Genomic DNA, 26,458 nt, shown 5'->3' on the forward strand with positions numbered 1-26,458 from the left:
GCACTCGAAACTCTCCTTAGCATGGAGAACATTGATATCTGTGCAGTAACAGAAACCTGGTTCAAGGCTCCCGTGAGCACCCCAGCACTACCAGGTTATACCTCATACCATGCTTTTCGGCCCCAAAACTTGGACCGAGCCACAAAAGGAGGGGGAGTATCAATATTCGTCAAAGATACTCACATCTCCAGGTTGGTGGCACAGCACGAAGCATCAGAGACTATCCATGTGCAACTAACAGTGGGTAAAACTGCCTTCCAGTTTATAGCCTGCTACAGACCACCCTCCCAAACCCAGGAACTCCACTCGGCCTTCCTGAGAAGGCTGGAAAATATGAAGGTCTCTCCAAACACCATTATATTGGGCGACTTCAACCACCCAAACATAACTGGGAGCATTACTCTAGCTCCAACACCCTAGCCCAAAGGTTCCTAGAATTTATAAACTCAAATGCTATGGAACAACTTTTTACCACTCCCACAAGAGGGGAAAACATACTGGACCTGATCATCACCAACATGGGGACTCTATGCTCCAGACCAGAATTGTATCCCTCACTGGTAAGATCAGACCATAAACGAATCTCACTGGATATTCACATCCCGACCCCACCCCTGCCCAGAAAACCACAGTGAAAAACTGCTCTAAAGCAAATTTCACACTCCTCAAAACCGAGGTGGAATCCTTCAAAGCCCCCGGGGCCTGTGGAAAATACGGCCCAGACCGAAGAATCCTTTATAAACGTATTCTATGAACACCTTCAGGAATGCATGGATCATGCAATCCCAAATAAAACCAAGACTCAATCCTCCAAAGGCAGACATCCTGTCTGGTGCACCCCAGCCATAAACAAACTATACAATAGAAGGAGGAAGCTACTACATGATAGAGCAAAATCCCAAAAAGGGAAGGCAACTCTGATCAGTATTAGCAAAAAACTACGGGCACTCATAAAATCGTCTAAGGCCAGCTTCGAGATAAAAATTGCACAGGACACTAAGGATAATCACAAGGCTTTCTTTAGTTATGTTAGGAACCTGGGTGGGAATTCCCAGATATGCTCAGAATTAGTCCAAAATGACAAAAAAATACTCCGAACCCACAGACATTGCCAACATCCTAGCTGACAGGTTCAGCGCAAACTTCTCCCACCAAAAGGGCAAATATCTATCCCAGCAAAGTGCTGCCCCCCTGACATCTCAGATGCTCAGGTAAGAGCCGCCCTCTCCAAAGCAAAAAACACAGCATCAATGGGACCAGACAGTGTCCCAGGCTGCATCCTACATGAACTCCAAGAAGAGCTAAACCCAAACCTAAATCTACTGTTCAATCTCAGCCTTACTACAGGATATGTACCCAAACAGTGGCGTACAGCAACGGTGATCCCTCTCCACAAAGGTGGTGCCTCAACGGATCCTGGAAACTATCGCCCATAAGCCTGACTAGCTTGGTCTGCAAAGTTATGGAAAGGATCATCAAGGACCACATAAATAAAGATATTGGGGACCTACAGACACTGGATCCTACCCAGTTCGGCTTTGTTAAAGGCAGATCCTGCCTCTTAAACCTGGTCGATTTCTTTGAAACAGTCACCAAGGCCATTGACGAGGGGAAGGTGGTCCACACAGCCTACCTGGATCTCGCAAAAGCCTTCAATACAATACCCCACTCGGGCATTTTAGATAAGCTCACCAGCTTAAAATATAAACCCCTATGTCACTAGATGGGTTGCAAACTGGCTCACGGACAGAACCCACATGGTTAAAATTGCTGGAGCCATGTCAGACTCCAAACCAGTTACAAGTGGCGTCACACAAGGCTCAGTCCTGGGACCTCTCTTGTTTGGTATATATTTCTCAGAGGTACAGGCCAACACGGAAGGACTGTGGCTGACCAAGTTCGAAGATGACTGCAAACTGGGCGCCATAATCGACTCTCCAGCCAACACAAGCATCCTCCAAAAGGGCCTCATAGAAACAGACAACTGGTGACAGAGCCATGGCCTCAAGCTAAATGCCAAAAAGTGTATAGTCATCCCCTTCGGCATAAACAAAGTGCCCACAAATTACCACATAAGTGGTAATCCATTAAGTACGGAAGAAGTAATTAGGGACCTGGGGACCCAAGTTGATAGCAATCTCTCATTTGACAACCACGTGGCCAAAGTGGTTAGAAAAACATTTTATATAGCCCACCTAATCATGAAGGGATTCACATCTAGATCAGGGGAGGTCATTGTGCCTCTTTATTCATCCCTCATCAGGCCCATAATTGAGTACAATGCCCCTTTTGGGATGTACCTTACCAGACACCTGCAGCGACTGGAAAGACCCCAAAAATACCTCACCAAGAGGATCAAAGGGCTCAAACAGATGCCATATGCTGCCCAGTTAAAGAAATTCCAGCTCTACTCAGTGGCATACCGCCTGCTCAGAGGCGATCTGTGCCTGACGTATAAAGCCATGTCCAACCCGGAATTAATGGACATGCTGCACCTCAGAAAATCCAAATCCCATCGAGCTACGCGCTCGAGAGACTTGAACCTCAGCAATGAAATAAATAGGACATGCTGGAGGGACAGATTCATAACCCAGAGGCTTCCTTCACTCTGGAATAAAATCCCAGTCCAGGTTAGGCAGAGTCCCTCATTGACTCTCTTCAAGAGGAATCTTGATGAGTGGATGGGGGATTGTAGGTTTACCCCGGGTATCACGTGTGTGTCACTGTTAGACAGAGGCACAGTATACTAACCTCCAAAAAGGGCATAGCAAAATTAATTTAAAATGGGTGGCGAAAGCCAAACACACTCTAGCTAGGCTTATACATGCCCTAGGGCAGATAGCCTAGTATGAACCTATGAAAATAACTTATTCCATTTGGTTAGAGACTGGCCTTATCCATCTCGTGGCCAAAATTATATATTACTCTTAATGAGAATAACTACCACAGATAATTTGAGGGGACTTGTGCATGGGATAAAACATTTAGGAGTTGCCTCTGTCCATTAGTAGTACAGCGGGCAGTCCTGGGGTAAATTATTTGTGTTTCCCATCCATAGATCCAAGTTGTGCTTGAATATGGACAGGAGTGAACTTTGTTTTATGTGGATGGGAAGTTTGTTCAAGAGCAGCGTACATCCTCTGCACACTATACCTGCCCCCCCCAAAAAAATGTTCTGTTGGTGTTGCAGAAGAGGTTTAGATCCTTAGCCCGAGTATTTCTGATGCCATTTGACCTGCTGCTGTGCAAGGATTCCATCAGTTCTGGGTCGAAGTATACCTTGTATGCCAGGCACAGGTCACCTCTTAGCAGTAACAGGGTTTGAGTTTATTACAATGTTTATTATGTATATATGTATGTATTTATTTATTTTCATTTGTTAACTGGGATTGTCCAACTATGTTACTAGCCCATTTCTGAACAAAACTAAACAAAAAAATACACTGCACAGAACTTATTCATAATGGGTCATCCTATTCTGACCCAATATCCTTGTAAATAAATTTAGAGCCAACTTCATCCCTGAGAATTCTATTCAAATCCCAGAAATATCTGAATCCCTTAACCACCCAATTATCACTAAAGCTCATTTACTGAAAGTGCCAAGAATAAAAATACTTCCTTGATGGGTCCTGAAAATATCCCCAGTTACTTAACAGCATTAAACATGCCCTTGCCGACACACTTCTCCAACTGTTTAACTTAAGTTTAGTTACTGGGTTTGTCCCTGATGAGAGGCACACAGCAGTGCTAATGCTCCTCCACAAAGGTGGATTTACAACCAACCCAGATTATTACAGACTTAACAGTCTTACAAGCCGCATCTGCAAAGCCATGAAACATATTATAACTGGCATCATAAACTGAGACACAAATCTGTTACACCTAACACTCAAAAGGTTGGTTTGTGAAGGGTATATACTGTCCATTTAACCTGGTAAAAGGTCTTTGAAAGGGTTACAGAGGCTGCAGAAGATAGACATGCATGGCACGCAGATATTTTAACCTTGCGAAGGCCTTTGACACCAATTCACATGCTAGCATCATGCAAAATCAAAATCTTTTAAAAACTGACTTGTAAAATGGATAGCAAAATGTATGAAAGTCAGAACCCACACAGTGCTAGCTGCAGATGCCTCATAAGAATGTATGAAAGTGACCAATGGTTTCCCTCAGGGCTCACTACTGTTATCACTCTACTTCTCAGATTGGCAAGCAAAGAGCTGAGACCTGTGGCAAACAATGATTGTAGACTATTGTAAACTGGTGGCTGTTGTTTAATCACCCTATGACTCACAAACACTCAACAGAATGACCTTACTCTAGTAAACTTTTGGCGTGCTAAAACTGGGCTCAAACTAAATGCTAAAAGTGTAGAAGCTGTTCTGGTTTTTAAGCCCTAACTTTGATAGGGTTTCTGTCTTTACACACAGTGCTGACTGGAGAAGCTGTCGACCGCAACTGAGCTCAAAATATAAGTATCTTGATTTTGTTTTGATTATTTTTACAGATTACTGTTTTGCGGTCTGTACTTGGTGGCTTTGCAGTTGCCCGCCCCAGTCTAGTGTCATTAGCTCATTCTGCCTAATACAGAGAGAACATTTGATAAGGCCTTCTGTTCCTCCTTTTTCCCTTTCAAAAAGTAAAACAAAATTTTTTTTTTCTCTTTCGCCTGAACCTTCTTGTGTTCTGACTGTCCTTCTCAAACATTTTGGAAACATACAGTATATTTCAGAGCACTTGTTATAACTGTATTTGCTATAACTGATTTAAGCATTTTTTTCTGGCTTTTTGATTATTTACTGCTTAGCGACTGCATTTTCGCCTGTTTATACAGCTCTGCATTCTATTTAAACTGTTTTTGTGTTGATTAACTGTTTTGCACTTTTAAAAAGTTATTTGTTGCTTAATTTTACCTGTAGGCTAACAAACTCAAGTGCGCTGGCCGTTTAAAAGCATTTATAGCATTTACTGTCTGTTTTTCCTCGGTTTTCTGCAAAAAAGAAAAAAACAAAAAAAAAAAAAAACAATCTTGTTTTCCCGCTTTACTGAACTAGAATAGTCCAGTCTTCAGAGTTTGCTGATCTCTGGGCTTTGTCTTGGTTCCTGTGCTATTCCATATCCTTATTTGGATAAAAGGAAGCGTCTTTGTTCACCAGTGGGAGTGGGGAGCACTGAGCAGCCTATTTGTCCCTAGAGGAGTGGTTCCAGCCAGAAACTTGTAGTCTATTGGCCATTTTGGGTCAATTCCTGGCTCTTTTCAGCCCCCTGTAATAAAGTCTGCTTTAGCGAGCTTTTTCGCTTGTATTCAACTCAGCACCGCTCCTCGTGGTGTCCTGCAGAGTTCTACAAGCAGCAGAGAGCAAAAGAGTGACTTTTTCCAGATTTAAGTTTTTTTTTTCTGGATTTTTGATTATTTACTGCTTAGCGACTGCATTTTCACCTGTTTATACAGCTCTGAATTCTATTGAAACTGTTTTTGTGTTGATTAACTGTTTTGCACCTTTAAAAACGTTATTTGTTGCTTAATTTTACCTGTAGGCTAACACACTCAAGTGCGCTAGCAGTTTAAAAGTATTTATAGCATTTACTGTCTGTTTTTCCTCTGTTTTCTGCAAAAAAATATCTTGTTTTCCCACCTTACTGAACTAGAATAGTCCAGTCTTCAGAGTTTGCTGATCTCTGGGCTTTGGCTTGGTTCCTGTGCTATTCCGTATCCTTATCTGGATAAAGGGAAGCTTCTTTGTTCACCAGTGGGAGTGGGGAGCACTGAGCAGCCTATTTGTCCCTAGAGCAGTGGTTCCAGCCAGAGAATTGTAGTCTATTGGCCATTTTGGGTCAATTCCTAGCTCTTTTCAACCCCCTGCTATAAAGCCCGCTTTAGCGTGATTTAGTGCGGAGTTGCCCATAGAGCACCATCGGGCAGCGCCGGTTAAACAAGGTTAAACTATTTCTGGTTCCGTAAAGTCTGCTCTTCAATTTTTCCCTTAGAACTTCTCTACTTGCAATCTAAACAGTCTATTCTCTATCTCAAAAGCTCAGCACTTGCTCCTAAAGCATTTTTATATAGGTAAAGTGCTTATATACTAAACAAAGTACTACGTTAGCCTAGAATCCCCTTGAGTACCCATTTCCCTATAGGTCCCTTCTGACTCAGTTACACAGCAAACTTTTTCACTTTTTCTAGCATGTCGAAGGGTCAGTTGCTAGCGTCCTCTCCTGTTCAGCTGGTGAATCTTGGCATCTTGAGGCAATGTTACAATTGCCTCATGTACACAGACAACCCACTCCTTCTCCCACAAAACACAAATACATGTGAGAGATGCAACTATATAGCCAAACTGGAGGCTGAGCTCTCTCAATTCAGGACTGGCAAGACCAGACAGGAGAAGAAGGAAACCACGCACACCACAAAACCAGTTTCACATAGAACGATCACAACTGCAAGACAAACACATAAACACACAAAGGCATACTCGGAGGCACTGATCAAAAATCTACCAAAACTACAGAGGCCTCCAAAGCAGACACCCAAGCAACTGCCACCTCAAGACATAAGACATGCAACACATAGCTCTCAAAGTCAGTGTGCTAAACAGTCACAGCCCTTAAGGCCAAACACAATGCCAGACACACTTGTTATAGGTGACTCCATAGTCAGACACACTGATGTCCCACTCACCAGACTGAACAAGGAAAAGATCACAGTAAGCTGCCTGTCGGGCGCTAGAATCCACCACATAACACAAGCACTCAGGTCACTCCACAGCAAGTACAAGTATGACGTACCTCCCTGGACTACATGAAGAGAGACATAGAGGAGCTCTCAGATTATGTAGCCCAGGCCGGTATGACCCTGACCCTGAGCAGTATTCTACCCTCACCAAGAATGATGCCACAATACAGAGACAAAATGATCAGCTTTAATAATTGGCTTAATTACTGGTGTCATTCTAAGGGGATCCAATGTCTGTCTGCCTGGGATGACATGCTTGACAAGCCACGTTGCTTCACAAGGGACGGCTTGCACCTGTCACCCCTGGGCTTCCGGATATTGGCAAAGGCTCTTGCCACCCCCATACTGCCTTTTTTAGGCAAGGCTCAAATGATAAACCTACCGCCCTAGAAAACAAAAATGGAAAAAAACTAAGGGTAATACTGCTCAATGCCAGAAGTCTAAACCTCAAGATGCACGCCCTCGAAGCCCTCCTCAGTATGGAGAACATCGATGTCTGTGCTTTGACTGAAACCTGGTTCAAGGCTCCTGAGAGCACCCCAGCACTATCAGGTTATACCTCATATCATGCGTTCTGGCCCCAAAATCCGGACCGAACCACAAAAGGAGGGGGAGTATCCATATTCATAAAGGATACCCACATCTCCAGGTTAGTGGCAACGCATGAAGCATCGGAGACCATCCAGGTGCAATTAACCATAGATAAAACTGCCCTACAGTTTGTAGCATGCTACAGACCACCCTCTCAAACTCAGGAAACCCACACAGCCTTCCTGAAGACACTGGAGAGTATGAATGTCTCTCCAAACACCATCATATTGGGTGACTTCAGCTACCCAAACATAGACTGGGAACATTACTCAAGCCCCAACACCCTAGCCCAAAGGTTCCTGGAGTTCATAAACTCAAATGCTATGGAACAACTAGTCACCATTCCCACAAGAGGAGAAAATATACTAGACCTGATCATCACAAACATGGGAACAAAATGCTCCACACCGGAAGTATATCCCTCATTGGTGAGATCAGACCATAAATTAATCTCACTGGAGATCCACATCCCACCCCCAACCCCAGCAAAAAAGACCACAGTGAAGAACTTCTCAAAAGCAAACTTCACACTTCTTAAGACTGGAGTGGTATCCTTCAAGGCCCCCGAGCCAGTGGAAACCACAACCCACGCTGCTCAAACCCTTACAAATGCCTTCTACGAGCACCTCCAGGAATGTATGGATCAAGCAATCCCTAATAAAATCAAGACCCTTTCCACCAAAGGCAGGCGCCCGGTCTGGTGGACCCCAGCCATAAACAAACTCTACAACAAGAGGAGAAAGCTACTACATGACAGAGCAAAATCCCTAAAAGGGAAGGCATCTCTGATCAATACTAGCAAAAAACTACGGTCACTCATAAAATCATCCAAGGCCAACTTTGAGAGAAAAATCGCTAAAGACACAAAAGACAATCATAAGGCCTTCTTTAGCTATGTTAGAAACCTGGGTGGAAACTCCCAGATATGCTCAGAATTAGTCCAAAATGATACAAAAATCACTGAACCCACAGACATTGCCAACATACTGGCAGACAGGTTCAGTGCAAATTTCTCCCCTCCCTCCCCCCCAAAAGGAGAAATATCTATCCCACCAGAGTCTAGCCTCCCAAACATCTCAGATGTCCAGGTGAAAGCTGCTCTCTCTAAAGCAAAAAACACAGCATCAATGGGACCGGACGGTGTCCCCGGCTGTGTGCTACACTAACTCAGTGAGGAACTAAACCCACACATAAGGCTGCTGTTTAATCTTAGCCTTACTACAGGATACGTACCCAAAGAATGGCGTACAGCAACTGTGGTCCCACTCCACAAAGGCGGTGCTTCTACGGACCCTGGAAATTACCGCCCCATAAGCTTGACGAGCCTAGTCTGCAAAGCTATGGAGAGGATCATAATGGAACTCATAAATAAAGACATTGGGGACCTACAGACACTGGATCCTACCCAGTTCGGCTTTGTCAAGGGCAGATCCTGCCTCTTGAACTTGGTCGACTTTTTCGAAACAGTCACTAAGGCCATTGATGAGGGTAAGGCAATTCACACAGCCTACCTTGACCTAGCAAAAGCGTTCGACACAATACCCCACTCGGGCATCATAGAAAAGCTCACCAGCTTAGATGTAAACCCATATGTCACAAGATGGGTTGCAAACTGGCTCAAGGACAGAACCCACAGGGTTAGAGTTGCTGGTGCCATGTCAGACTCTAAGCCGGTCACGAGCGGTGTCCCACAGGGCTCAGTCCTGGGCCCCCTCTTGTTCAGCATTTAATTTTCTGAAGTGCAGGCAAACATAAGGGAATTGTGGCTGACAAAATTTGCAGATGACTGCAAACTGGGCACCATAATTGACACTCCAGACACAGACATCCTCCAGAGAGGTCTCATAGAAATGGATAACTGGTGCCAGAGCCATGGCCTTAAGCTAAATGCCAAAAAATGTATAGTCATACCCTTTGGGAAAAACAAGGTAACCCTTAATTACCACATAGGTGGTAATCCATTAAACACGGAAGAAGTTATCAGGGACCTGGGGACCCAAGTTGACAGTAACCTCTCTTTTGACACTCACATTTCCAAAGTGGTTAGGAAGACCTTCTACATTGCCCACCTGATTATGAAGGGATTCACATCCAGATCAGGAGAGATCATTGTACCCCTGTACTCTTCACTTATCAGACCAATGACTGAGTACAACGCCCCATTCGGAATGTACCTTACCCGACACCTGCAGTAGTTGGAAAGACCCCAAAAGTTCCTCACCAAAAGGATAAAGGGGCTCAAGCATATGTCATACGCTGCCCGACTGAAGAAACTCCAGCTCTATTCAGTCGCATACCGTCTGCTCAGAGGTGATCTGTGCCTGAAATACAAGGCCATGTCCAACCCGGAATTAATGGACATGCTCCACCTCAAAGAATCTAAATCCACCAGAGCCACGAGAGCGAGAGACTTAAACCTCAACAGGGATATAAATAGAACGTGCTGGAGGGACAGATTCATCACCCAGAGACTCCTTACATTATGGAACAGAATCCCAGTCCATGTGAGGCAGAGCCCCTCACTGACTCTGTTCAAGAGAAATCTTGACGAGTGGATGGGAGATCGTAGGTTTACCCCGGGAATCATCTGTGTCACTGCTGGACAGAGGCACAGCAAACTAATGGGTATAGTATTCTCATCCTAAGGGGTGGTGAAAGCCACACACACTCTGGCTAGGTTTATAAATGCCCTAGGGCAGATAGCCTAGTATGAACCTATGACCACTTTTGGTAGACAACCTTTCCTCTCATCATATTAATAAGACAACACACTTGGGTGGATAGTTCTCTGTCTTTTGACAATCATTAACAATGGATGTCAGAAAATCCTTTTATTTGGCCCAGTAACTGCCAAAGGAACATCAGAGTGTAAAGAGGTAATCACTCTCTTATACTCAGCACTGATCAGGCCAATTACTGAGTACAATGCAATCATTGGGATACATCTCGCTAAGCATATTAAACAATTATAAAGACCTAAAAAATAATTGCTTTTATCACCAAGGCAAGAACTGAAACAGGCATCTACATAAGAGAAGAAGGCAGAAAAAAACAAGCAGATAAATTCCAGAATAGTTACACAGAGGTGCATCATTGTTCTAATCATACTGTTAACTTTATGTGAACAGATTTTAATAGCTATCCACATTAAAAGCTGCAAAGATGTTAGTAAATGTTACCTTCATATTATATATACTGAATATTGACTTAATCATTTTGTCTTGTACTACAAGATCCATTTGAGTCCTTAAATATCACAGTTTCCCTACAAATTATTAACCCAGAAAAAGGGATTAATTTCTAATCAGTCTATAAATTCCTTCTATTAAATCTGACAGTTTAGCCCAATGTAAAGCAGATACCACAACTTTTTGTTTATATAGCCATGACGAAGGAATTTCTAACCCTCTTAAACAGAAATCCCAAATAATTGCAATTTACCCTGGTGAACAAGACAAAATGATTTTATTAAGCATATTCTCTGGAGGGGGCACAATGACGCAGCGGATAGCATGGTCACCTCACAGCAAGAGGTTATCTGGTTCAACTCCCAGCTGGAATGCCTTTTGTGCAGAGTCTGCATATCCTCTCTGTGTTTGTATGAGCTTTCTTCAGGTGCTCCAGTTTCCATCCTACAGTCCAAAGACATGCAGTAGGTGGACTGGACACTGTAAACTGGCTGCAAGTGCAAGCATATATACATGTGTACTGCATGGAGAAACAACCGCAGCAGGACTTGCCACCCAACGGTGAGATCTTTGGCTCTAGACAATTGTCACTGATGAAGTGACACCCTACCCCCATGTGGAAAAATGGGGAAAAAGGGTTGTAGAAGGAAGGATGGATGGATTCCTCTGCACATTCTTGTCTAACTCAGTGATTTGTTAATTCTCCTTACTCTAGCTAGTAAAAATCAACTCATCAGTGGATACCCCCAGCTTTTCCATACTTTCCAAATCCTCTTTTACATTCATTATTAACGACTTCCATAAATTCACTAGATACACCTTCTAATCCTCTTTTTCTTAGGTGCTTCCAACTCCGTTGGAAATGAGAATTTTATTCCCACTCAGAACTAGAGAATTCTCCTTCATCCTCCCTTTCCGTTCTCTTATTTTCTTTTTACGGTTATCTTCTTTAACGGATTCTGTTTTTCCTTCCTGCACTAAAAAATGACACAACTATATTCCAAGGTTAAAATATTAGGCTAGTAATTTCCCTACACATAAGGGAAGAATTATCTGTTTGATCCCCCCACCTCCACCTGATTAAACTCCTGTTGCAATCTAATAACCTCATACCACTTAATCAAATATTTCCATTTATTACACATCAACTTTTTTATCCATCCTCTTGTGAACATATTTTGTAAACATCACACCTCTTTAATCCTCTTTCTATTAAGTCTGCTTTGCAGAACTGATCAAACTGCTCCATAATTTTAAAATACAAATTAAAACAAGTCACATCTTGTCCCTCTTGTCTCACCTGTAACTGCTCAACCTCAGATGCTTGTTTCTGTCCCCAGTTTTATAATGCATAGGGAGCGTAGTAAAGTTCACATCACCTGCCATAAGCAAAGTGTCTGAAAGTTTTGTAATGCTAAGCAGCAAAGAGGAGATCACAATTACCACCTGTTCCTTAGTTTCACATCAATACAAGCCCCAACATTTAAAAATATTTTTTAAAAAAAAAGAAATAAAAGGCAGTACCAATGCAACTTTTCGCTCAAAAAAACACCACAAAACACTGATACAGCCAGCTGCTGTGTCCCTTCTCACACTAGCAGCCATTTGCTCCTCTTCCCCGTTTTAAATAAATATGGAGTGGGCTACAGCCTTCCTGCCATGTGCAAAGCAGCTTTATATTAAGCAGCAGGACAAGCAGAGATTATAATTTTCTCCTGTCCCTTAGGTACACACCAAAACAGGCCTTTCTGCTGGTAACTTCATTCTCTCTCTCTCTCTCTCTCTTTCGGCTGTTCCCATTAGGGGTTGCCACAGCGGATCATCCGTTTCCCTTTATTCCTGTCCTCTGCACCTTGCTCTGTCACACCAACCACCTGCATGTCCTCTCTCACCACATCCATAAACCTTATCTTAGGCCTTCCTCTCTTCCTCTTACCTGGCAGCTCCATCCTTTTCCTCTTACCTGGCAGCTCCATCCTTTTCCCAATATACTTAGCATCCCTCCTCAGCACATCCAAACCAATGCAATCTCGCCTCTCTGGCTTTGTCTCCAACCCGTCCAACCTGAGCTGACCCACTAATATTCTGATTCCTAATCCTGTCCATCCTCGTCACACCCATTGCAAATCATAACATCTTTAACTCTGCCACGTCCATCTCTGGCTCTTGGCTTTTTTGCGTTGGTAACTTCATAAGATCTACAATTTTATCATGACGTGCTATAACGTGCATGACGTTTTAAAGAAACTTCTGATAGGTTCATAGGTAGGTACCAGGCTATTGGCCCTTCGGCCTACATAAGCCTAGCCAAAAGGTACCCTGGCTTTTGCCACCAAAAAAATTATTTTCCTGTGCCACTGTCAAGCAGAGCCACAGAAGTGATACAATCACCAATTTTAGAAAGGCCCAAAGCATTTTCTCTGCCAAACTTGCAATGTATTGCTGCTAGGCAACTTCCTTAACACAAGTTCTTTAGTCAAGCTGTGTTCATTTTTATCTACACATCCATATCTATGACTTCGTTTAAAAAAACAGTACTCTTAACCACTAACTGAAACAGCTACTTTCACTTTAAGCTGAGAAGAAAATACTGCATTGTAAAAAGGTTGCAGCAGTTAATAACTTCTTAACTTATATTTACAATGCTCTGATCAACGCCATTTTAATGTATAAGAATTGTAGTTATTATATAAATAAATGGCTCTTATAAATACTTATTTTTGAAACACTAACAAACAAAACAGATTACCACTACTTCTGACCATCCTTCTAACATGTCACACGCAATCAATGCAGCATTAAAATATATTATCTATCCATAAAATGGAAAATAGACCAAGTTTTAATTTGACAATATGTATGTACTTTGAAAAAAGTTATCAGAACCAAATTCTGTTAAAAATAACTGAATCATAAAAGCGCAGACATAAAACTCAAAAGCATTAAGGCATTTACCCAGTTTGCTCAACAGTTTATTGTTGCTAAGTAACTTGTTTGAATTTCCACACTCCAATATAAGCAAGGCTAGTACAGTTTTCTTTGCAAGGCTTTAATATATAGTAAACATTAAAAGCTGCTGTGTGCATGGGCTGTTTTCAACTAAGCACACCACTGCAACAGAAAATTGACTCATGCTTTTCAGCACTGACAGTTTATGTGCAGCATTTCTGTTCTTGTTTGGGTATAATGAAGCACAATCACCAGCCAAGAAATGTTAAGTTACAAACACCAAATTCTGTCAAAAATAACTGAATCATACAAGAAACAAGGCAATTCTCTTTTCCCTTATATACATAGCTAAACTGTACGTTTATCCTGTCCATCAATATTGTAAATAAGAAAGGGCTCAGAGCTGATCTTTGATGCAACCCCACCTCCACCTTGAACGCATCCGTCACTTTTACTGCAGACCTCACCACTGTCACATTGCCCTCGTACACATCCTGTACCACTCACATACTTCTCTGCCACTCCCAACTTCCTCATAGAACACCACAACTCCTCTCTAGCCACCCTGTCATATGCTTTCTCGAAGTCCACAAAGACACAATGCAACGCCTTCTGACCTTCTCTATACTTCTCCATCAACACCCTCAGATGAAGCATTGCATCTGTAATGCTCTTGATTGCTGTGATGATGGAAAAGTATAGAGAAGGTCAGAAGGAATTGCACTGTGTCTTTGTGGAGTTAGAGAAAGGATATGGCAGGGTGCCTAGAGAGGAGCTGTGGTATTGTATGAGGAAGTCGAGAGTGGCACAGAAGTATTTAAAAGTGGTACAGATGTGTATGAGGGTAGTGTGACAGTGATGAGAGCTGCAGTAAGAGTGACGGATGTGTTCAAGATGGAGGTGGTGTTACATCAAGGATCAGCTCTGAGCCCTTTCTTATTTGCAATGTTGACGGACAGGTTGACAGACAAGATCAGACAGGAGTCCCCGTGGACTCCGGTGTTTGCAGATAACATTGTGATTTGTAGTGAGAGTACAGAACAGGCTGAGGAGACCCTGGAGAGGTGGAGATATGCTCTAAAAGAGGACAGGAATGAAGGTCACCAAGACTAAGACAGAATATATGTGTGTGAATGACGGGGAGGACAGAGGAATGATGAGGATGCAGGGGAGTAGAGTTGGCAAAGATGGATGAGGTTAAACACTTGGGATCAACAGTTCAGAGTAACGGTGAGTGTGGAAGAAAGGTGAATAAGACTGCAGGCAGGGTGGAAAAGAGTGTCAGGAGTGATTTGTGGCAGACAGGTACCAGTAAGAGTGAAAGGGAAGGTCTACAAGATGGTAGAGAGAGCAGCTATGTTATATGGGTTGGAGACGGTGGCACTGATGAAAAGAGAGAAGTCAGAGCTGGAGGAGGCAGAGTTAAAGATGTTAAGATTTACACTGGGTGTGACAAGGATGGACAGGATAAGAAATGAGTGTATTAGAGGGTCAGCTCAGGTTGGACAGTTTGGAGACAAAGCCAGGCAGACAAGACTGCGTTGGTTTGGACATGTGCTGAGGAGAGATCCTGGGTATATTGTGAGAAGGATGGCAAGGATGGAGCTGCCAGGTAAGAGGAAAAAGGAGGGACTAAGATAAGGTTTATGGATATGGTGAGAGAAGACATGCAGGTGGTTAGTGTGACAGAGCAAGATGCAGAGGACAGGAAGAAATGGAAACAGACAATCCACTGTATTGACCCCTAATGGGAGCAGCCGAAAAGTACAGTTTTGTACCTACCATAAATGTAGATGTTCGAAGATCCACATTGCTGCAGTCCTAACACTTGGGTAGTCCGCTGTCCCAGTCGGCCCGAATACCAAAGTATAAGGCTGACGTCGGTCAAGGCGCATTAGTCTGACGTCAGGACGTCAGGGTACAAATGCGCATGACCGACGTCATATCCTCAGTCTTTTCTTGCCCCAGATGTCAGAAGACCCTAAAAGATAAGGCCAAAACCAAAAAACACCAAACACTCCTGTACCTAATATATGTACAATATATACAAATTTACAAAAGTACAACCCCACCCACACAACCACCCCTAAACACAGAGGGGAAGGAGGGAGGATAAATTGGACTGCAGCAATGTGGATCTTCGAACATCTACATTTATGGTAGGTACAAAACTGTACTATGTTCTTCATCTCACATTGCTGCAGTCCTAACACTTGGGTAGAATCCCAAAGCAGAGGTAAGGGAGGATGGCTAAACTATAATGAAGCAGGAGCTGCCAAAATGCCCTGCAACACAGCAGTGGCAAAACCAGCCCTGGATTTAGAATAGAGAGGAAGGTGGTAATGCTTAGAGAAAGTATGCACTGAACTCCAAGTAGCTGCCTCCAAAATATCCTTAGTTGCCACCCCCCTTAGAAATGCTGTTGAAGTGGCAGTAGCTCTAGTGGAATGAGGCCTAATCCCAGCTGGAATCTCCTTGCCATGATGGGAATAACAGAATGCAATGCAAAACCCAATCCACTTAGATATAGTTTGTTTTGACACAGGCTTGCCCTGAGAACTCAAAGCAAAAGAAACAAACAACTGCTGAGACTGCCTAAAATCCCTAGTCCTGCTTAAATAATAACGCAACTGCCTGTGTACATCTAAAGTGTGCAAAATCTTTTCCCCTATTTTGGGGATCTGCATAAAAGTAGGCAAATGAATAGTTTGGTTTAAAGCCACACTAGAAACCACCTTAGGCATAAAAGAAGGATTAGTACGTAATGATACCCTATCCTTATGGAAAATCAAAAAAGGCTCAACCGCCATAAGGGCCTGCAATTCAGAAACCCTTCTTGCAGAAGTAATGGCCAACAAAAAAGCAGTCTTCCATGACAAGTATTTCAATTCAGCAGTAGCCGCAGGCTCAAAAGGTTGTAGAGTAAGTTTCTCCAACACAAAATTGAGGTCCCAAGCAGGAGTAGGAGCTCTACGTGGGGGTCTTATATTCTTTGCCCCTCTAAGAAATTGCTTGAACAAAGGATGAGAAAACAATGGTGGGTCACAATCATAGTGAGCTGAAATTGCTGCAGCATGAATCCTAAATGGAAGAGAAAGACAAACCTTTGTCCAATAACTCAGTAAGATATTGAAGAGCCACACTCAAATTAGGCTCAGAAACATCCAAATCCTTTGCTGCACTCCAAAATAAAAATCTCTTCCATTTTTCTGCGTACACTTTCCTTGTACTAGGTCTTCTGGCTTCCATAATCACATTTAAAACTTGTTGAGGAAGTTGAGACCTGCTGTGTTTCAAAACAGAATATGCCAGGCTGTCAGATGAAGAGAGTGAAGCTTGACATTGAGGAGATGACCGTCCCTCTGAGACAAAAGGTGTGGAATCAAAGGTAAAGGCCATGGAGGCTTCCTTACCAGATTCCTCAGTAATGGGTACCAGTGTTGCCGAGGCCAATCTGGAGCTATTAAAATCATCCTTGGCTTGTCTTGTCTGACTTTTAGGAGTACCTTTGGGAGGAGAGGCAGAGGTGGAAAGGCATACACATGAAGATTTTTCCAACTGAAAGAAAGAGCATCCACTTTCCAAGCTGTGTGATGAAACCTTTTCGTGCAAAACTTTGGCAGCTGGTGGTTTAGTGGAGAAGCGAACAGATCTATGTCTGGAGTTCCCCATGACACTGTCAATTTCGAAATACATGAAGATCCAGTTTCCACTCGTGGGGATCCATGATTTGCCTGCTTAACACATCTGCTAAGGAGTTCTGTGCTCCTGGCAGAAACCTTGCCTGAAGATTTAGCTGCAAGCTGAGCGCAGTCTCCCACAAAATCATTGCTTGCCTGCATAGAGGATAAGAATGTGTCCCTATTTCCTTGTTGATGTACCACATGACAGTTGTGTTGTCTGTTAGAACCAACACCTGCCCTGGAAGAAGTAACTCCTTGAAAGCCATTAATGCAAACTGGACTGCTAACATCTCCTTCATGTTGATATGTAGATGCTGTAGTCTGGCAGGCCACTTGTCTTGTATCCACTTTCCATTCAGATGAGCTCCCAAGCTATGTCCGAGGCATCTGTCGTTAGAATCTGACTCGCCTCTGGCCGGGTCACAGAGAGTCCCTTGTTTGGGTGACATTCCTGAGCCCACCACAAAATTCCTTTTGAATGCAAGGTATTATTTGAATGACAGTGTCCAAATCCTGGCAGTGCTGTGTCCATACATTTTTGAGATGCCATTGCAGCTTCCTCATATGCAGTTTGGCATTGGGAAGCACCAGAATACAAGATGCCATGAACCCTAAGGCTTGAAGGACTGTCCTTGCAGTCAGCCCGGACTGAAGAGATAGTTGATGGAAGTAAAGGGAAAGATTCTTTTGTTTGTCCGGGGTTAAAAAGGTCATCTGGGTTGCTGTATTCAGTCTCACACCCAGAAAGCACATGTCTTGAGAGGGTACTAGACTGGACTTTATTTCGTTCACAGAATACCCCAGGCATCTTAGCACTGCTATCACATATTCCAAATGCTGAAGAAGCTCGTCCTTTTCTTGAGCCAGAATCAGGCAGTCGTCCAAGTAAGGATAGATTTGTATTCCTTTTAGCCTGAAGAAAGCTATGACTGGAGCCAGAACTTTTGTGAATACTCTGGGCGCAGTAGATAAGCCAAAGGGCAATGCAGAGAACTGATAATGGGAATTCCCAGCTCGAAAACGCAGATACTTCCTGCAACTGAGTCTGATAGGCACATGAAGGTAAGCCTCCTTGAGATCTAAAGTTACCATCCAGTGATCTTTGCCCAGCAGAGGTAAAAGCTGTTGTAACGTCAACATTTTGAACTTGGGAATGTCCAGATAAGTGTTGAGGATAGATAAATCCAAAATTGGTCTCCACGTGTTCCCCTTTTTTGGAACTAGGAACAGGCGAGAATAAAATCCTAGGCCCCTTTCTGGCACAGGAACCGGCTGAATGGCACCTATTTGGAGTAGCAAAGAAATTTGTTTGTATGCCTCTTTTCTTTGTATAGGAGGAACGTCTGGCATGCCTTTGAAAGGAGGCAAGGTATGGAAATAAAACCTGTAACCGTGGTGAATGATATCCAATACCCATCTGTCTTGGGTAATTAAACTCCAATTTTCTTTGAAAAGTGCCAGCCTTCCTCCCAAAGGTGCTGCCAGACGAGAAGGCTCTGGCAGCTGAAAAGGCAGGTCATTGGGTCTGCTTACGAAAGGACTGACCCCTGCCCTCACCAGAAGACTGAGCAGGTGAACTCCCTGTTCTAGGCCTAAAAGAACCTTGAGCTCTGCCCCTACCACGTCTAGACCTACCCCTAGACTGGGAATCATAAGAAGGATATGTCCACCCCTTAGTAGGCCAATTTCTACTAAACTTCGGAGGCTGAACCTGCAAAAAATCTTTAACAGTCTGCATAGACTTAGCCTTGTCCTCCATTTTCTTTAAAACTGCCTCCACAGGCGAACCAAACAACACATCAGCTTGTAAGGGAGCATCTAAAATCCTTGTCTTTACATGCTCAGCTAAATTCTGATCCCTCAGCCAGGCGTGCCTGCGAAGAACAGAACCAGTGGCTGCCACCCTCGAAGAGGCCTGTACAGCATCAAAACCACATTGCAAGGAATGCTTACCCACCTGTTCAGAAACATGAACTAAATCCTGCAACTCTTTACACTCAATACCTTCCATCAGAGCATCTACCTTAGACTTCAATTGTGAAAGGAGATAATTTTGGTATTTTAACATGTGAAACTGGCAATTCAAAGCCCTCATGGCTAAAGTGGAAGAAGTATACACCTTCTTTCCCCATCTATCCAAAGCCCTTGCCTCTTTATCAGGAGGAACAGGATTTTTAACAACAGAAGCCTTAACACCTTTAGGGCCCGGAGAAACAGTTTCTGGGTCTGCCCTAGGACTCTTAAAAAGATACTTATGAGCTTCAGGCACCCTATAATACCTATCCGGTTTAACTGGGGCAGGAGGCAAAGAATCAGGGTTCAGGGAAGCCTCTGCAAAAACATCTTCTACCACATCCAGAACAGGAGGTATAGCTAAAGGCCTATGCTGGGGTAGAAACAAAAATTCCCTAAGCCTTTTCCTGGAATCTGAGAAATCTTGACCTTCCCATTTAAAATGCTCCCTCATGGAATGAAGAGTTTCTGAAAAAGAAAAATCCTCAGGAGGAGAAGCCGAAGGAGTAGAATCATCTACATCAGAATCAGAATAAGGAGGATACTCTTGCAAGTCCTCAGCCGAAGACTCAGAAGCCTCTGAACACTGCTCAAAACTCTCAAGCTCAGGTTCCACCCTAGGCCTCTTATCAGGGGGGGGCATAGAACCTCTAATCATAGTAATCAAATCTTCTGCCATTTTAAGCATATGTTTCTTAGGCAGAGACCCTGAAGAACCAGGGGAGACCCCCACTGAAGTTAACCCTGGCCTGCCTCTAGAAGAAGCCTTGGAAACAGAAAGGGAGGGCCTAACCACCTTAGGAAGGGAGGGGAGAACAGCTACCTGAGAAGCCCCTTCAGCCTGGCCTACCTCCTGAGAGGACACATCTTGTAACAGTAAAGTCTTTCCCTGAGAATCCAAAGGAACTTCTGGTAGAACCACCGGCTCCACCGAGCCCTCTAAAGAACCGACGTCCGGGACAGACGGTTCTTCCAACCTAGGCTTTGCTGCTTTGTCCTTGCGCTTTTTAGACGAAGCGGGCGTCGGAGCATCCGACGGCATGTTATAATTACAACGCTTCCCAAAAACTAACCTGGCACAATCTAATCTTCTCTTGATAGTGCGTTTGTTAAATCTAGCACAAGAGCGACAGCCAACAACATTGTGCTCAGGCCCTAAGCAAGGTATACACAAGGTATGGTAATCCCTATGAGGTATCTGTTTCCCACAAGAAATACAGTTATTCACTTTTTCTGACATCCGGTTAAATACTGAGGCAAGAAAAAACCAAAATATTCCCCAACGGGGTACTTACCCAACTTTGATTCGGTCTGAAACTCCGACTTCAGAAAATTTCAGAACGCCAACCTGCACTCGCAATACTGCTTCTGCATCGGACCATGCGGCAAAAAAGACTGAGGATATGACGTCGGTCATGCGCATTTGTACCCTGACGTCCTGACGCCAGACTAATGCGCCTTGACCGACGTCAGCCTTATACTTTGGTATTCGGGCCGACTGGGACAGCGGACTACCCAAGTGTTAGGACTGCAGCAATGTGAGATGAAGAACATCAAAAAGAAGACATAGCTAAACTGTGCAACTTCTTACCAGTTAACCTTAAAGCTGAACCTAATCTCAAAACTTTTTCACCCATCCACTATATTTCAATCAGTTTTAAAAATCTTTTCCTCATCCTCACCGTTACTCCCACCTCCCATCCTTTCCCCTACCATAGTCACTCCACTCCAATCTCTCCGTGTCTTATCTAGGTACACTTTGTCATACATTATACAGTTTACTCATTATCCTTTCTTTACCTATCCCTTACTCTCTGTGTAATCTCACCTAAAATATTACTAAACCTATTGTCACATGACATCCGATGTCCTTTCTCCATCAATTACAGTTTCACTTTATGACATTACTATTTCTCTGTATATGTATTCTAATGTAATCTCACTGATTTTACTACCAGATTTAAGTTTTGCTTACCTCATAGAGCTTTACTCCCTAGGCCTCTGGACAATAGCTCAGACTATCCTGGTCAACAAATGTAATAAATAAATAAAATAAATAAATAATATAATGCTACAACATGTAGTTTCCCCTACAAGTTTTTGGGCAGTCATGTTAAAATAAAGTACATACTTACTTAAAAAGGATGTTACAGCCCACATCAGTGTGAATTTAACATGGCTTAAACAAATTTAATGTCTAACTAATTAAAATAACTACAAATAGTGCAGGATACTACAGCTTTTTTTTACTTTACCTGTAACAACTATATTACTGCATATGTTACTTATTAATAAATGCACTGAGCTTACAAAGCAAAGTCAGTCCATGGACCATAATCAGCTTGCTAATGCTTACTCTTACAGAGCACTCATGCTTTTCAGGCCTGGAATGAATTTATGGGCACCCAGCCAATCATTAAGTTCTACTTTAGAGAAAGAGGGGAATCACACTTTTTAAGTAAAGGTCGACTATTCCAGAGATGGAAGAAGTGCTGAATAATAAATGTTCCCTACACGCTCTTCTTACAATGGAAGACACCAACATCTGTGTGGTGACTGAAACAAGGTTTAAAATAACAGAAAGCAGTCTGGCTGTGCAAGATTATAATGCCTTCCACACATTTAGGCCAGGTACTGCACAGCAGAGGAAAAAGAGGTGAAGGTGTATCAGTCTACTTGCATAAGAGATTCACATCAAGGCTGGTAAAGCAGCATGGTGCACTAGAGCTTCTTCATGTCTAAATAACCATCAGAAAGGTCTCATACCATATATTAGCTAGCTCCCTCTATGACAAGAGAAAGCCACAATGCCCATCTACGGGAAGTAGAATCACTCAGTATTAAACACAATACCATTTTCCTAGGTGATCCTAACTATCCAACTATAGACTGGAAAACCTATACCACCACTTGTGCACAAGCACAGAGATTCCCAAACTGTCAGTACAAATGCTCTGGAAAAACTATGCAGAGAACCCACTAAGGGGAAATAATATCTTGGATATTGTCCTTACTAATATTGGAGTATTTTGCACCATACCTTGCGTATCTTCGTTACTTGTTAGGTCTGACGACAAAACAGTCTCCTTCGAATTAAAAAGGAAACCAGAGACCCCTTCCACCCAAGGTAAATTTAGAAATTTCTTTGAGACAAACTACCTACTCCAAAGTGATACACTAGCAAGCTTCAAATCCCCACCAAATTCAGTTAACTTCAATAAATATGCAGACATGTATACCAGCTTGTAAACAGCTGCATAGATTCAGCTGTATCCCTTATGAACAAGTACAGGGCAAACCCTAGAAACAAACCCACATGGCGTAACCATAATATCAAATAGCTTTATAATTACAGGAAAACAATTTTGACCGAAAGTAGGAAGAGTAATTCCCAGAATGTTAGAGCCCTTATCACTGAAATAAAACAACTCAAAATCCACCATTGCCAAGTTTGAGGGTAAAATAGCTACCCAAGCCAAAGACAATCACAATCATTTTAGTTATATTTGTAATCTCAAAGCACAATGCAGTGAGTTGATTGTGAACAATGTTACCTACACGGAGGCTAAAGATATAGCTAACCTACTAGCCAATAAAACTTAGCTCTAACTTTACCCATCTCTCCCTTCTGCCTGTCCCTCAAGATATACCTGAAATTGGCTCATCTCCAGCTATCACACAAGACCATGTCCTAAAAGTGCTATCAAAAGCTAAAAACACTGTTTTGATGGGTCCTAACAATATTTCTGGATGCAACTTAAATAGCATGCAGTACGACTCAGCCAACCCCCTAACAGCATTTTTCAATCTCAGCCTCCATATAGGTTTTGTTCCAAGAGAATGGAGAACAGCTACACTCATTCCCCTGCATAAGGGAAGAACTTTCATACACCAAGGTAACAAGTCTGACCAGCCTCATATGCAAAGACATGCTTAGACTTATCATGGAATTAATCAATCAGGACATAGGAACCTGCAAACATTGGACCCATCTCAGTTTAGATTTGTGAAGGGTAGGTCATGCTTACTTAACATGGTGGATTTTTTTGAAAAGGTCACCAAAGCAATAGATGAAGGCAAAATGGTGCACAGCATAATCTGACATGGTCAAAGCTTTTGACAGAATTCCCCACTCAGGCATAGTACAAAAGCTAAATAAACTTGGAAAAAAAACCTGTGGCACCAAACTGATTGCTAGCTGGCTTACACACAGAATGCAAATAATCAAAAAAGGGGATATTACCTCCACAAAGAGACCAGTCACCAGTGAAGTCCTCCAGGTTCTGTGCTGCGACCTCTCCTGTTTGGCATCAAAGGGCTTTGGCCGACTAAGTTTGCAGCTGACTGCAAGCTAGGAGCAGTCATTGAATCTGCAAATGACAACCATCCTGCAGGAAGGTTTGTCTCAAATAAATAACTGCTGTCAAAATCAGAGGGTGAAACTAAATCCCAAAAAATGCATTACTGTAAGCTTTGGGAAGTCATCTACCTCATAGAATTACCGCACTGACAATATGCCCCTGAGAGTTTACCCATTTGCTCGGGATTTGGGAACATATGTGGACAATGACCTAACTTTTGACCAACATGTGTCTACTGTTATAAGAAAGTTCTTCAATATTGCACAACTTATTAAAAAAAGGACTCTGTCTAGCTCTAGGGCTGTCACTGTTCCACTTTACTCAGCCTTCATTAGGCCAGTAACTGACTACAATGCCCCCAACTGGAATGTCCATTGAGATGCCTTACTTAAAGTATACAAGGCCTGAACAACATGTCCAACATGGACTGACTCAAAGCCCTGTCACTATACTCTGTATACTACAGACTGCTAAGAAGAAGTGACCCATGTCTGACATACAAGGCATCCTCCAACCTGTTACTGATACATTTACTGCACATTAGCAAGTTAAATGGCATCAGAAATACTCAGTCTTGGGATCTAAACTTCTTCTGCAACATCAACAGAATGGTTTGGCGGGATATGTATATTTCGCAGAGGATACTGCTACTGTGGAACAGACTGTCCAGCCACATTAGTTCATCCCTCTCCATTTCTAAGTGCAACTTATATATATCTATAGATGGGAAACAGAAAATTTACCCCAGGACTGCATCCTATACTACCAGAGGACAGATGCAGCTCCTATATGCTTTATTCCATGCATGGGTCTCTTCAAATTATCTATGGTATGATCCCATTTATTCTCATTAGGGACAATATATAATTATCGACAATGGGATGGGTTAGGCCAATCTACAACCAAATGGGATAAGTTATTTTGAGCACAAAAAAGATAAACTGGCTACACTTAAAATGTCCAGCAAGAGCAGTTAACCTAGTACGTACATATGATCCTAAATCTGTCCCTCCAATATATTTTTTATTGGTTGATGGAGACTTAAGTCTTTAGTTTGAGTATTCACGAGACATTTCCACAAAATCATGGTGGACTGGGTCTTGGAAGGCATGAAATACAAGATATAAAATCACTGCATGGGGGGTATCTAAGAGACAGTATACGGAAAGAGTAGAAAGTCAGTCTTGGTAGCTGAGGGTCTTTAGTCTGTTGATAGTTACGATCATCTGGAGTCTTTCTAGCTGTGTGATGTGTGCAGAGTAACACATATTTATGTTAACTCATACATAAACATTATCTTCCAGTTGTAGACTGCATCTCGAAAGAGTTATATCCTGCCAGTGGTATGAATTTACTTTGTTGTTAAAATACTGCCATACATATGTGCATACATGGGGTTTATACTATGTTGTCAAAAGACATGTTCAGCGACCATGTCTTCATCAACACAAACAGCAAACCCTGTAATCACCAAGCGGCCACATAGATTCATGCGTGTGTACTAGGCCAACAGCCCTGGAGCATTTACAACCCTAGCCCATAGACGTGCCCTGGCATCATGCCACCGTTAGTTCCCGGTGCCTCTATCAAGTAGAGGCCACTGGAGTGATCCCCAGGGTGAACTATCCATTTCCCATATTTCCCATTTCCCAGAGGGAAAAAGTACTTGGCCGTCATCGGGGATTTGCCCTTTTCCCCACTGTAGTGCGATCTCGGAGTTGGAATATTTAGTTGGGGGGTGTGGCGGGCAAAGCCCCCAACTATGTAGGATTTGAAAGTTTGTTTCCTGTTTCTTAGGCCAAGTGCTTTTTTCCCCTGGGAAAAAAGTCACTGATGTGGCTTTTCGTCGATTACAGGGTTTGCTGTTTATGTGTCGATGAAGACGTGTTCATTGAACACGTCTTTCGACAACATAATATAAACTCGCATGCATGTATGTACAGGGATGTGTGTGTGTATATAGATATCTATATATATATATATATATATATATATATATATATATATATATATATATATATAGACATATAGATATATATATATATATATACACACACACACACACACATATATACACACACACACAATACAGGTATGCACACAGACACACACGTGTGTGTGTGTATATTCTGGTTTTCTGTATTGTCAGTGGAGATGACGGTCCATTGAGAAACAGGGAAATTACCCTTTTCCTCACTGTAGTGAGATCGCGAAGTTGGTTTTGCTAGGGGTTGGGGGGCAAAAACAGTAAAAGCTATGTGCCACTAACTTGACAATCTAACAGTAAGTTAAGCTGCATAGCTTGGGTGACTGTCGTCACCTAAAGCTATGTCGAATTACACTGAAAGTGGGCGCCGGTGAACTAACAGTCAATATTGTGTAGGCGTCAGGATTATGGGTCCGATTTTATATTTCACATAATTAATCAATCAATCAATCAACGGAAGTGCTTTCTGCATTTCAGTAGTAAAGCTATACACACACACACACATTATATATATATATATATATATATATATATATATATATATATATATATATATATGTATAGTATCCATTTTCAAAGAGACTATCCGGGTGCAACTAACCATAGGCAAAACTGCCTTACAGTTTGTAGCATGCTACAGACCACATTCTCAAACTCAGGAACCCCACACAGCCTTCCTGAAGACAATGGAGAGTATGAATGTCTCTCCAAATACCATCATTTTGGGAGACTTCAACTACCCAAACATAGACTGGGAACATTACTCAAGCCCCAACACCCTAGCCCAAAGGTTCCTAGAATTCATAAACTCAAATGCAATGGAAGAACTAGTCACCATTCCCACAAGAGGAGACAATATACTAGACCTGATCATCACAAACATGGGGACAAAATGCTCCACACCAGAAGTACATCGCTCTTTGGTAAGATCAGACCATAAATTAATCTCA

The 26,458-nt window shown here is 42.6% G+C and overlaps 1 protein-coding gene across 1 annotated transcript in view; it reads right to left on the reverse strand.

The window, feature by feature from the left end:
• Nucleotides 1-26,458, reverse strand: part of LOC122797661 (leucine-rich repeat serine/threonine-protein kinase 2-like) — a 485,842-nt gene that overhangs the window by 441,128 nt on the left and 18,256 nt on the right. The window lies entirely within an intron of this gene.

This window comes from Protopterus annectens, chromosome 3.part1 (assembly GCF_019279795.1).
Source record: "Protopterus annectens isolate FY-2018-M chromosome 3.part1, PAN1.0, whole genome shotgun sequence".
In the NCBI taxonomy this organism is placed as follows: Eukaryota; Metazoa; Chordata; order Ceratodontiformes; family Protopteridae; genus Protopterus; species Protopterus annectens.